The sequence below is a fragment of the Dermacentor variabilis genome, chromosome 10 (genome assembly GCF_050947875.1).
Source record: "Dermacentor variabilis isolate Ectoservices chromosome 10, ASM5094787v1, whole genome shotgun sequence".
Taxonomy (NCBI): Eukaryota; Metazoa; Arthropoda; class Arachnida; order Ixodida; family Ixodidae; genus Dermacentor; species Dermacentor variabilis.
Genome location: NC_134577.1, coordinates 60339125 through 60350908, shown reverse-complemented (window position 1 = coordinate 60350908; position 11784 = coordinate 60339125). Strand labels below are relative to the sequence as shown.

Sequence of the window (11784 nt, the reverse complement as noted above, 5' to 3'; positions counted from 1 at the left end):
TATGGATTAGGATTATGTTAGCGTTCTTCCAAGATTCCGGTACGCTCGAGGTCATGAGGCATTGCGTATACAGGGTGGCCAGTTTCTCTAGAACAATCTGTCCATCATCCTTCAACAAATCTGCCGTTACCTGATCCTCCCCAGCTGCCTTCCCCCTTTGCATATCTCCTAAGGCTTTCTTTACTTCTTCCGGCGTTACCTTCGGGATTTCGAATTCCTCTAGACTATTTTCTCTTCCATTATCGTCGTGGATGTTACTGGTACTGTATAAATCTCTATAGAACTCCTCAGCCACTTGAACTATCTCATCCATATTAGTAACGCTATTGCCGGCTTTCTCTTAACGCACACATCTGATTCTTGCCTATTCCTAGATTCTTCGCTGTTTTTAGGCTTCCTCCGTTCCTGAGAGCATGTTCAATTCTATCCATATTATACTTCCTTATGTCAGCTGTCTTACGCATGTTGATTAACATCGAAAGTTCTGCAAGTTCTATTCTACCTGTAGGCTTAGATGCTTTCATACATTGGCGTTTCCTGATCAGATCTTTCGTCTCCTGCGATAGTTTGCTGGTATCCTGCCTAATGGAGTTACCACCGACTTCCATTGCACACTCCTTAATGATGCCCACAAGATTGTCGTTTATTGGTTCAACACTAAGGTCCTCTTCCTGAGTTAAAGCTGAATACCTGTTCTGTAGCTTGATCTGGAATTCCTCTATTTTCCCTCTTACCGCTAACTCATTGATTGGCTTCTTGTGTACCAGTTTCTTCCGTTCCCTCCTCAAGTCTAGGCTAATTCGAGTTCTTACCATTCTATGGTCACTGCCGCGTACCTTGCCGAGCACGTGTACATCTTGTATGATGCCAGGGTTCGCGCAGAGTATGAAGTCGATTTCATTTCTAGTCTCACCATTCGGGCTCCTCCACGTCCACTTTCGACTAACCCGCTTGCGGAAAAAGGTGTTCATTATCCACATATTATTCTGTTCTGCAAACTCTACTAATAATTCTCCTCTGCTATTCCTAGAACCTATGCCATATTCCCCCACTGACTTGTCTCCAGCCTGCTTCTTGCCTACCCTGGCATTGAAGTCGCCCATCAGTATAGTGTATTTTGTTTTGACTTTACCCATCGCCGATTCCACGTCTTCATAAAAGCTTTCGACTTCCTGGTCATCATGACTGCATGTAGGGGCATAGACTTGTACCACCTTCAATTTGTACCTCTTATTAAGCTTCACAACAAGACCTGCTACCCTCTCGTTAATGCTATAGAATTCCTGTTTGTTACCAGCTATTTCCTTATTAATCAGGAATCCGACCCCTAGTTCTCGTCTCTCTGCTAAGCCCCGGTAACACAGTACATGCCCGCTTTTTAGCACTGTATATGCTTCTTTGGTCCTCCTAACCTCACTGAGCCCTATTATATCTCATTTACTACCCTCTAATTCCTCCAATAACACTGCTAGACTCGCCTCGCTAGATAGCGTTCTAACGTTAAACGTTGCCAGGTTCAGATTCCAATGGCGGCCTGTCCGGAGCCAGGTATTCTTAGCACCCTCTGCAGCGTCACAGATCTGACCGCCGGCGTGGTCAGTTGCTTCGCGGCTGCTGGGGACTGAGGGCCGGGGTTTGATTGTTGTATTCATATAGGAGGTTGTGGCCCAGTACTGCACCAGGGTGGCCAATCCTGCTCTGGTGAGAGAGTGCTTTACCGGTTCTGGTCACCGGGATCAGGCCGCACTCCAGGCCTGTTTGTGCAATTTTCTCAACACACGTTTTTTTTTGTATTTTCCGATGGAGAATTGCGCTGCACCGGGATTTGAATCACGGTCCTTTTGCACTGGAGACGGATACTCTACCGTCCCCGCAGGAGTTAAATTAAAAATTGGAGAATGGGGATTTGCGTGACAAAACCACTTTCTGATTATGCACGCCTTAGTGGAGGACTCCGAAAATTTCGACCACCTGGGGTTCTTTAACGTGCACCAAATTCTAAGTACACGGGTGTTTTCGCATTTCGCCCCCATCGAAATGCGGCCGCCGTGGCCGGGGTCCGATCCCGCGACCTCGTGCTCAGCAGTCTAACACCATGACCACTGAGCAACCACGGCGGGTCCCGCAGGAGTTGTACGCCTCATTGAACCTACAGTGGTGCCCAATTTGATCAGTCAAGGTGGGCCAATCTGAGCTCGGTTATACCGCATGGATGGCACTCGGCTAGAGAACCTGGTATTTATGACCTGCACATGTGTGGCCACACATAATTGAGGATATATAATTTTTTCTTTTAGGAGGGTTTCCGTACAGTGATAAAATGAAGGAAAAGACATTAAAAAAAAGAAAAAAAAGAAAGGGGAAAAAAAAAGGAACATAACTTGTGATTTGAACTCGTGATCCTTCAATGTTGCCCGGAAAGGTAGCTCAGTCGGTTGGTTCGTCAAGCCAGCGGTTACTTTCAAGCGCTATAGCTCCTGCTCCGAGCCTCATACTTATGTGGAAAGGGGCTGGTGTTGTGCGCGACAGTCTATTTTGTTGGTTGGAAGGCATAATTTCTTGGAAAAATGGCCGCCAGGGGAGCAGCGTGAACTCGAGCGGCTTTAGAGACTAGGAAAACTGCCTTAAAATATTTAGACTTGAGGGGAAGCTTCGTTAACAAACTATAACACGGCAATCAGCACTCGAATATAATTATAACCCTAATAATAATTATAAATATTCATCTCATCTATAGGATCTAAAGCGCGCGCTGTTTCTTGCCTCTGTGTGTAGTAGTTAAGAGAGCCAGTTTAAGGGCGGAGAAGAGGGAAGGAAAAGAAAGCAAACTTGCAGCGCCGTGGTTTTAAAGCGCAACCGTGGTAGAGAAACGGAAAGGCGATATAAGCATGCGTGGCCATGATACGCACACGACAAACTGCCTTACAATATTTAAGTCTGATTTCAGATGTTATTAAATGAAAGAGAATAAATGGCGCGCAGCTTTTTTTTAGTATCTAATTCATTTTTAGCAGATGGAATAGTAGACGTTTTTACTTTAACCAGGTCAGCCGTGTGCGCAATAAAAATGTAATTATCTGTGCATCAACTTTAAATTTGTTCAGGTGTGCGACAGCGCTGGATGAAATTGTCAACCTTGAGTTCAGGGCTGCGATTTCTCATTCAGTAATATAAGACGCGCCATTAATCAAAATTATTTAAAATCGGGGGGTTCACGCGCCGAAATCAGGATATCATGACGTTGTAGTGAGTATCCGGGTAAATTTTGTATCAGTTGTGCTTAAATATATAGATCCACGAAAGCTTTTTTGCATTTTGTCCCCATCGAAATGCAGCCGCCACGGCCGGGATCGAGCTATCGAGCTCGGCTGCTCGTGGTCGTAGGCACTTAGTTAACGCGGCAGGAATGGCAGGGCAGATGAAAACAGCACGTTAACTTTCTGCCACATTTTACTCGCATAAGTTCTCACTTGCAGCTTAGTCAGGAGAGCATTGCTCTAATTTAATTTAAAGGTTTGTCAGCACGATGATCTTCTGTTCGATACGTCACTTTAAACATCTGTAACGGCTTTTTCGCCTTCCCAGATTGACTTTCCATTGACTTGTTTACTTGTACCACATGACATCGTTTCAGACATGGCGTCGTTTTCCAGCTGTGATCCCTGCATACTTACCTGGTGCTGGGTTTGCGGTGATCACGGAGGCCACGGCCCCGTGCGGAGGCCACTCCATTGCACTGCGGTTGGCTGAAGCACGCCACTTCCCCAAGTCGGGGTAGCTGGAGCATGAAATTTTTGGTAGTGGGGCTAGGCGTGCGCGCCAGCCCCCATTATGAAAATCAAAGAGAAGACATGTTGTAGCGTTACGCACGCGTCTGTTCTAAGAACTAGGGTAGTAAGAAAAAAAAAAAGCCAGTTCCACGCAGTGAAGGCTTTCAAAGCAGCGAAGCTGATGGTCGTTTTCTCAAGTTTGAACTCGTTTTTAGCGCGATTTTCAGGAATCTTTCGTCTCGTTGCCATCGTTTTGCTGGATTCCAGCTTCGGTTCCGGATTGCGCACATTGTTCAGTTGAGTGAGGTCGTGATCAAACCACAGTATATCGCACACCTTGCAGCTGTGGCCGCCCTCACGGTCGAGGAATTCTCTCTTGAGCCATCCGTCGGCACCCTCCGTGAGAGGAATCTCTCTGCGCCGACATCTTTGCTCGGCCTCCTACTCTCGAAGTTGGAGGGTTAGCTTGCCTCTGCTGGTGCTTGGCTCGGGTTGCCTTCTCCTGAAAGTGGGTGCTGGCTTGCCACCACCAGCGCTTGGCTTGCGTTTCTCGCTCTGGATGCTCGCGGTTCGCGCGACGTCGGCGCTGCCAGTCTCGTGCGAGCTCCGGCATTTATTGTGCACTTCATCATCATCATCATCTGTACATTATCATCATCACGTATGTGCCCTTCATCTTCATCGCGCGTGTGGGCGCATTGTCAGTGTGGACTAAGCCGAGGGTCCTTTGCCTGTGATTGATTTCGGGCTCTATAAAGCCTGGGTGATTTCGGGCCAGGTGATTTGCCTGGGTGATTTCGGGCTCTATAAAGGTGACGGTAACGAAGAACGCCAGAAGTGAAAGAAGAGGAAGATAATGGCAAGTAGAAGGATAGAGCAGTAGTGGGTCAGGAGTTGCGGAGCCGCCTCCCCCCCCCCCCCCCCCCCCCGCGTGACAATGGGCAACGGACGGCGAAGGTTCGATTTAGAACAGCTCCGCGGTAAAAAAAAAGAAAAAGAAAAGAAACATTCAGAGGCGATTTAGCGGTCAAAGCAATGTAGTCCCAGGGTTCGTTAGCTATGGGAGACCAACTAAAGGCGCACAACATGGACTAATTAGGGGCCTGAGCAGCACCACTGTGACTGCGTGCCACCCGGCACTACCTCATAGTCGCGGGCGAACATTTATCTAATTTTCTTGTCGAGCCCGGAATAGCGTAGCTTTTAACTCAGTCTAGGCCGGCTTATCGGGGTGGAAAACAAAACACCGTCGCCGGGCTGGTATTTCACAAAGCGTCGTCGAAGATTGTAGCGTCGGTTGCCCGTCCTTGGCTTGTGCTTGATGCGTAGGTATGCGAATTGTGATTCTTCGGTGCGCTGCAGAAAGATGACGCCGTCGAGATGCTCTTCGGCGGTGACATGCTGTAGCATGATGAATTGTTGCATGTTGAGTCTGATTTGTTTCTTGCAATGCGGTCCGCTTACAACTACTTGACTTGGGCGATATGGCTCACCTTAAGTGGATCGCTCGTCCTGTTTTGTGTGTTTTCGATTGTTCTCTTCATCTTCTTCGCGCTACTTCAAGTTTTACTCGCGAAGGTTACGTACGGGAAGGGTGGCATTCCACTTCTTGTGTTCGACGTCCGTGCACATTCCAGTCGGCGTTATCAGGTTACCTCCAGCTGCCCGGATCGAGGAGCACGTCGAGGTTGGTGGTTCGCGGTCTTGCGTTGAAGTTATTTCGCGACGTCGGATCAGGGCTATTACGTCGCATCGTCATGTCTTGTTCAGGCGACGAGTCTTTTCCGTCTGAGTTTCGTTGGAATGGAAGTGTGCCGTTGCTTCATCGTGGAAGTCGGCGCCAGAGGATTTTCGATATTTCAACGAACAGCAGCCGCACCTCCGTCGGTTGCTGCTTTTAGTTTAGTGCAAATTGGCTCACAAACCGCCACAGATTCGGCCAGTTTGCTGTAGCGCTGCAGTAACAGGTTGTGCATTGGCGACCGCGATCAGGAAAATGGTCGGAATCTCCCCTGAGTTGCAGCCAAATAGACAGATTTCATGTGCTCAATCACCTTGCTGTGGACGCAGAGATTGACGGCAAAACCTGGTAGTCCTTCTTAACGGTATGGACATCGGCAATAGACGTGGTCGGCTTCTCCACAGTGGTAGCAGAGCGGGCGGTGTTCGGGTGCACGTCATACGTCTGTCTTTCTCGGGGTGTTGCGTGGGATGATGGGCGGGTGCGTTGGCGGCGGCAACTAGTGGCAGAATTGCCCAGTTACTGTGCTTTGGTGTGGGCGCGGAGGGAGACGCGAGAGACAACGACGTATGTCATTCCTTCCGGTTTAAGCTATGGCAAATAAGATTCAAAAGACTGCTGGATCTCCTCTCTGACGATGTCAGCGATTAAGGTTACTCGAGGCTGCGTCGAAGAGAACATATTCCGCAGTTCTACGCGTACAGCGGCTCCGATGGTCTTTCGGAGATTGTCGGAGCCTAGTCAAAGGATTTCTCACTTTTGCGAAAGCACTAGGCGGCTATGTTGCCGAATTTGCATTTCCAGCCTCTTTTCGATGCCCTTGGCTTCCTTCAGAAATTTCGCATGGCATTGGCCGGCCTACGGATTAAATCCATCGTAAAGCTCTTGCTTCAAACCGCGCATGAGGAAACACGTTTTCTTCTCAGGCGTGTTATGGTCGATCTAGCTGAAGAGACGGTTATTTTCTTCAGTAAAAATCGCGGTATTCTCATTCGGCAGCTGCACACTTGTTTCAAGCAGAACTTGGGCCCGCTTTAGGCGCACGACGAATATTCGTAGGAAGACGTTGCGAAACCGCTCCCATATTGTTAGGCTGGACTCTCGAATCACGTCTTGGTGGTGTCTTCCAATGAAACAGTCATGCCGTAGCTTATCGTCACAGTTTCAATTGTTAACGTGGCGTCTCTAGCGTAGGTTTACAGCCAGCTTTCCGGATCTTCAAACGATGATCCCTGGAAGATCAGTGGCGCCCTTGGTTTTAACGCGAAAGCATCAAGGAGCGGTGTCGCGGAAATTCCGGCATCCCGCGTCGGCGTCAAACACCGGATGACAGACGGCGAATCGACAAATAGATTTTCCAGCCACACATACCCAGGCTGTTCATGTGGCACAAGGAATTCACTGAAATAATTGAATTTCTGAAGCTAAAATACGTGGAAAAATCGCTAACGACGACTTACAACCTACAGATACGATAGCTCTCGGATTGTAATTTGAATATACGAGAAAACAATTTTGTTACGCGAAAACACAAACAAACCCCTTCGTAGCGTTTATACAATGCGCACGCCGGCGACGGCGTCCGCCGTTTGCGCGCACCGGCGGGTAAATATCTCGGATTCCACGCAGCAGCGCGCCCGCTTCCTTGAAATACTTCCAGATGACGCTCGCCTCCGCCGCATCGCGGCCCCTGCAAGAGGCCACCTTTCGACCAGAAAGTCCGCCTTCGTGCACAGCATTCGCCACGAGTGTTTCCCGGTAAACGTTGCGGTTACATATGCTGCAATTGCAGGAAAGCGTGAGAGGAAGTCAGGATCATTGAATGCCATCGCGTTCCACTCTTAAAAGCGAAGCTTAAGCGCCCTCCAAATTTTTCACAGAACAATCGTTGCCGGCGACATGTGGGCCTTCAATGGGACTGCTCACTGGGCCATGATCTTCCCAGTCTTCTCGGGCACACGTCCGAATTCTTTCGATAGTCGTAGGTTTCGGCTAGCTGGCTGGCCTATGCCGACGTTGGCATTGTTTTCACGGCTTGCAGGGTGCATCCGGTAACAGCGAAGCACCTCTACGAGACGTCGCGTTGTAGGGACGGTAGATAACACAGTAAGAGGAACGGTGTGCCACGAAACACTTTATTGAGCAAAACGGAACACTGGGACAAAAAGACAGTTTGGAGCACATGCGTCGATCGTCCAGGAAGTGATTTACTGCTAACGAGCGTCTCGTTTATTGCTACAAGATTTATCGCAGATTCCAGCGTAATCGTTGGTGCTTTCATGCCTTCCAGAATGCACAACTGTATTCGTCTTACGCGTGCAATTTGTTTACAGAAGGTTCGACTACCACGTAGAAAAAGAAATACAATCAATGAGACTGACAGAATGTTCTGATACACGCTCTCGCGTCATGCGCTGAGCGGTAACTTGACATTTGTTAGCTGGGAACACAAGCTTGTAGCTCATGATAGTTTGTCTCGGAATATCTTTTCTAAAGCCGCGTTCGCGAACAACACATGCAGTTATGCAAGCAGTAAGCGCTGGCCAAGATCTGCAGTGTACTTCGAGAACGAAGCACCCTGAATACTTCTGGCGACGAAGTCTTGTCTCGTAATTTTGAGAAACCAGGTGGCCATCGTTCACATCGTGCACTTTACTCAGCCAATTTAAACGTCGAAAGAAGCCGGTCTCTGCGAACGGCGCGTTTATTTAGTTGCTCAAGTTGTCAGCGTGGTTTCTCTGCAGGGCTTCACTCTTACTTAACTTGCGCACTAGTCGGAATATTACGGCTGCACATCCCTATGCGTAACGAGGTGTGTAAGCAGTTGAAATTCGTCTCCAAATGCATTTCCACATAAGTAGCACGTATTATTCTGACACAGATGTCCATCCATGGTTTCGTTCGCTCCGAAACGCAATCCACACTGCCTATGCTCACAGGGCGTTTTGTCCCCGTGCCTACTTTGGCGGTGACAACCGAGAGCCGAGTTTTTCCTAAAGGTGCGATTACATATTTCGCAATGGAAAGCTGTGTCACTAATGTGCGAGTTGAGCTGCCTCTCGAGTTCATATTTGGTAAAAATGTTTTAGTACATTTCCCGCAGGGGCTTCTCGTCTGTGTGAGTGCGCTGATGTCGAGAGAATGTCGCCTGGTGAGCGACTGATTTACCACACGTTTCGCAAATGTAGGGTTTCTCGCCTATATACGTGCGCTTATGGATATCTAGATTACTGGACCGCCGGAACGATTGTTCACAAATACAAAAATGGTAGATTATCTCGTCTGCATGTGTGCGTTTAAGGCTGTCTCGGTTATGAGAGTGCGGAAACGATTTTCCACATATTTCGCATTTGTAAGGCTCCTCGCCTGTGGGCGTATGGCAATGTACAGCTAGATTACCAGCTTGGCGGAACAATTTGCCACAGGTTGCGCATTTGTGGTTTTTGCCTGTTGCACTCCGGCAGTGTTTCAAGAACATCGAATTCTTCATAAGCGTTAGATCACATGCTTTACAAGTGTTGGCTGTATTGCCCGTGTGTTCGTTGGCGTTCCCATGTAAGGCATCCTGTCGGCTGGAGACATTGGAAAATGCACCGCACAACACTTACTGTTCCCTTCCTCCGGTTGAAGTAGCATTCCTGAAACTTGACGTACAATGGGGCTCAAAATGGGCGACTCTCTTTACGGGATGACAAAAACACATTTTTACCGATTGAGAGTTCGGCAAACTAAATCGCGCGTTTATAGTAAGGCAATTTGCACAATCCGAGCGCGAACGTGCTAAGTTTAGATATTAACGCTTGATTTGGCCTCTAGATTGGCAGAAATTGAACACTGGTGCTTTTGGTTAGTTATTACATCCTTTAGAGCCTAAATGTAACCTGTGCAGGCGAGTAGAACTATGTGAAAACGATGGTTATGTATTGAACTTACATGCTGTAAAGATTAAAAATACTCGTGCGTCTTGGACACTCTAACGACGAGTATTCAGGCAAACGTCCAGAAATGTGCTCTTGGAAATGCGACGTTTGGCGCTGAAGCACACAGTATTGCTTGAGCTAAAATAGGTTTGTTTTTTATAGGACCCCTTGTACGTAAGGAGGAGTAACATAATCGGAAATGCTGCAAAAGTGTACTAAACACATTATCTCACAAATACAGGGAGGGGGGAGAAGGATTGACTGCTCGTCGCACATATGTCGTAACTCAATACATACACATCTAATACATATCGAATAATATGAAATATTTCGGAGTTTTCACGCACAATCGATAAAATCTGCTGCGGAAGAAGTTTTTAAAGATCCGATTGTGCAAATATACAGTACAACGCTCATTGCAATGCTCGTCAATGTAACATAACACACCTGTATTTCTTTCTCTTGATTCCTAGGCCATGAGATTTTTGGGCGTTAATTTCATGAAGTTTTCATGCATGGAGTTTCGGAATTGTTTGCGCGCCTTCGTTCCTACCGTTTAGAGCAGAAATGCCAAAAGAAAAATACGGACAGAATAGGAGACATGCACAAGTCCCTAGTGAATGCGCTATCTCCCGTCTGTTGCTTTTTGAAATTACTGCCATATATGCTCTGGATGAAGATCGTTTGCTATATTGCTGTTAATATGCTATTTATTCGTTTAGCTATATTTATTCTAGTCATTGTTCACGTGACTAATGGAAAGTTATGGTGTGATTGAACTGATGTGGTGTATCTTTGTACGTTTTTTTTTTATCTTGCCCGCTTGGCCCGTATCTAGACCAGATCACGTACTTAAGAAATTTTTACATTGTGAAAATTTATCAGATCAATAAATAAATTACAGGCGTAAGGAATAACTGGCCACAGCAGCGGCAGCAGCCTTTTCAGAGAACCGGTCTAGGCTGATTAAAAGATTGCTTTATTGACTTCGGTTTGGGTCGTGTTGATATTTTTCTCGTGCACCTTGCCGAGGCAGGACATGAGCGACATGGGTCGGAGGTTTTCAATTGCCAATTTCTTACCCGGCTTGAGGATCCTGAATATTCAGTCGTGTTCCCACATCGCCGGCACTGTACCTTGTTCCCAGTGTTGCTTGAGAAAGGCCGTGAGAGCGGAGGTGGAATTGTCGCTCAGGTTTCTGACCATGGAGTTCATGATGCGGTCCGTGCCTCCCGCTGGGTTACGGGTGGTGACTGCGATGACCAGTCTCATTTCGGTTACTGTGATAGGTGCGTCCATTAGTGGGTTGGGTTGACCTGGTGTAGGGGGTTTTACATGATTGTGTGGGAGCGGGACATCCATAGCACTTGGCCTTGATGGCTTCGATGAGGTCTTGTTGGCTACCTGGGTAGGTGTGTAGTAACTGCTCCAGTGCCTCGTGTCCTTTGGTTTTGGAGGGGTCCAGGATGGCTTTGAGGATGTGCGACGTTTTGGCCGTATCCAGGGTGCCAACGAAGGAGTCGCAGAATCTATACCAGTTCGCCGAGGCGAGTTTCATGGGATAGTTTTCTGCTTCCGCTGTGATTTGTGCTGTACGTCTTCAGTTTCCTGTTTTTTTTTGTTCTTTCCAGAGGCGCGTCAGGCCCCGTTTGACATCCCACTGGTGTAGTAACTGGGGATTCACCTCAGAAGTCTCCGTGCTGGCGACTTCCTTTGTGTGTTGTGCATGTTGACGGAGGTTGTCGCACCAGTCTTCCAGGTTCGTGATTGCGTGCGTCCTTTTCTTGGGCTTCCCTGATGTGTGTTTAGCTGTGCCGATCTGCCTGCGTAGGCGTCCAGTCTGTAGTGTTATACTTAAGATGTAGTGATCGCTGCCCAAGGGAAGGGAATACATCTACCTAGGACAGGTAGTGACCGCAGATCCGGATCATGAGACAAATAATCAGAATAATGGGCTGGGGTGCGTATTGCAGGCATTCTCACATCATGAACAACAGGTTGCCATTATCGCGAAAGAGAAAAGTGTATAACAGCTGTGTCTTACCAGTACTCACGTAGGGGGCAAACACCTGGAGGCTTACGAAAAGGGTTCTACTTAAATTGAGGACGACGCAACGAGCTATGGAAAGAAGAATGATAGGTGTAACGTTAAGGGATAAGAAAAGAGCAGATTGGGGTGCGGGAACAAACGCGAGTTAATGACAGCTTAGTTGAAATCAAGAAAAAGAAATGGGGGGCATGGGCAGGACATGTAATGAGGAGGGAAGATAACACTTGTTTGGGTTGTATGTTTTCTTGTATTAGTGTTTGTATCTGTCTGCGCATGCGCGCGAGGTCCTGTTCAAATTTCATA

The 11784-nt window shown here is 47.6% G+C and overlaps 1 non-coding gene across 1 annotated transcript; it reads left to right on the top strand.

The window, feature by feature from the left end:
* Positions 1-3666: 3666 nt before the first annotated feature.
* LOC142562572 (U1 spliceosomal RNA) lies at positions 3667-3829 on the top strand. Its single transcript, XR_012823923.1, has one exon. It is a non-coding gene; the product is annotated as a U1 spliceosomal RNA (small nuclear RNA).
* Positions 3830-11784: the final 7955 nt, after the last annotated feature.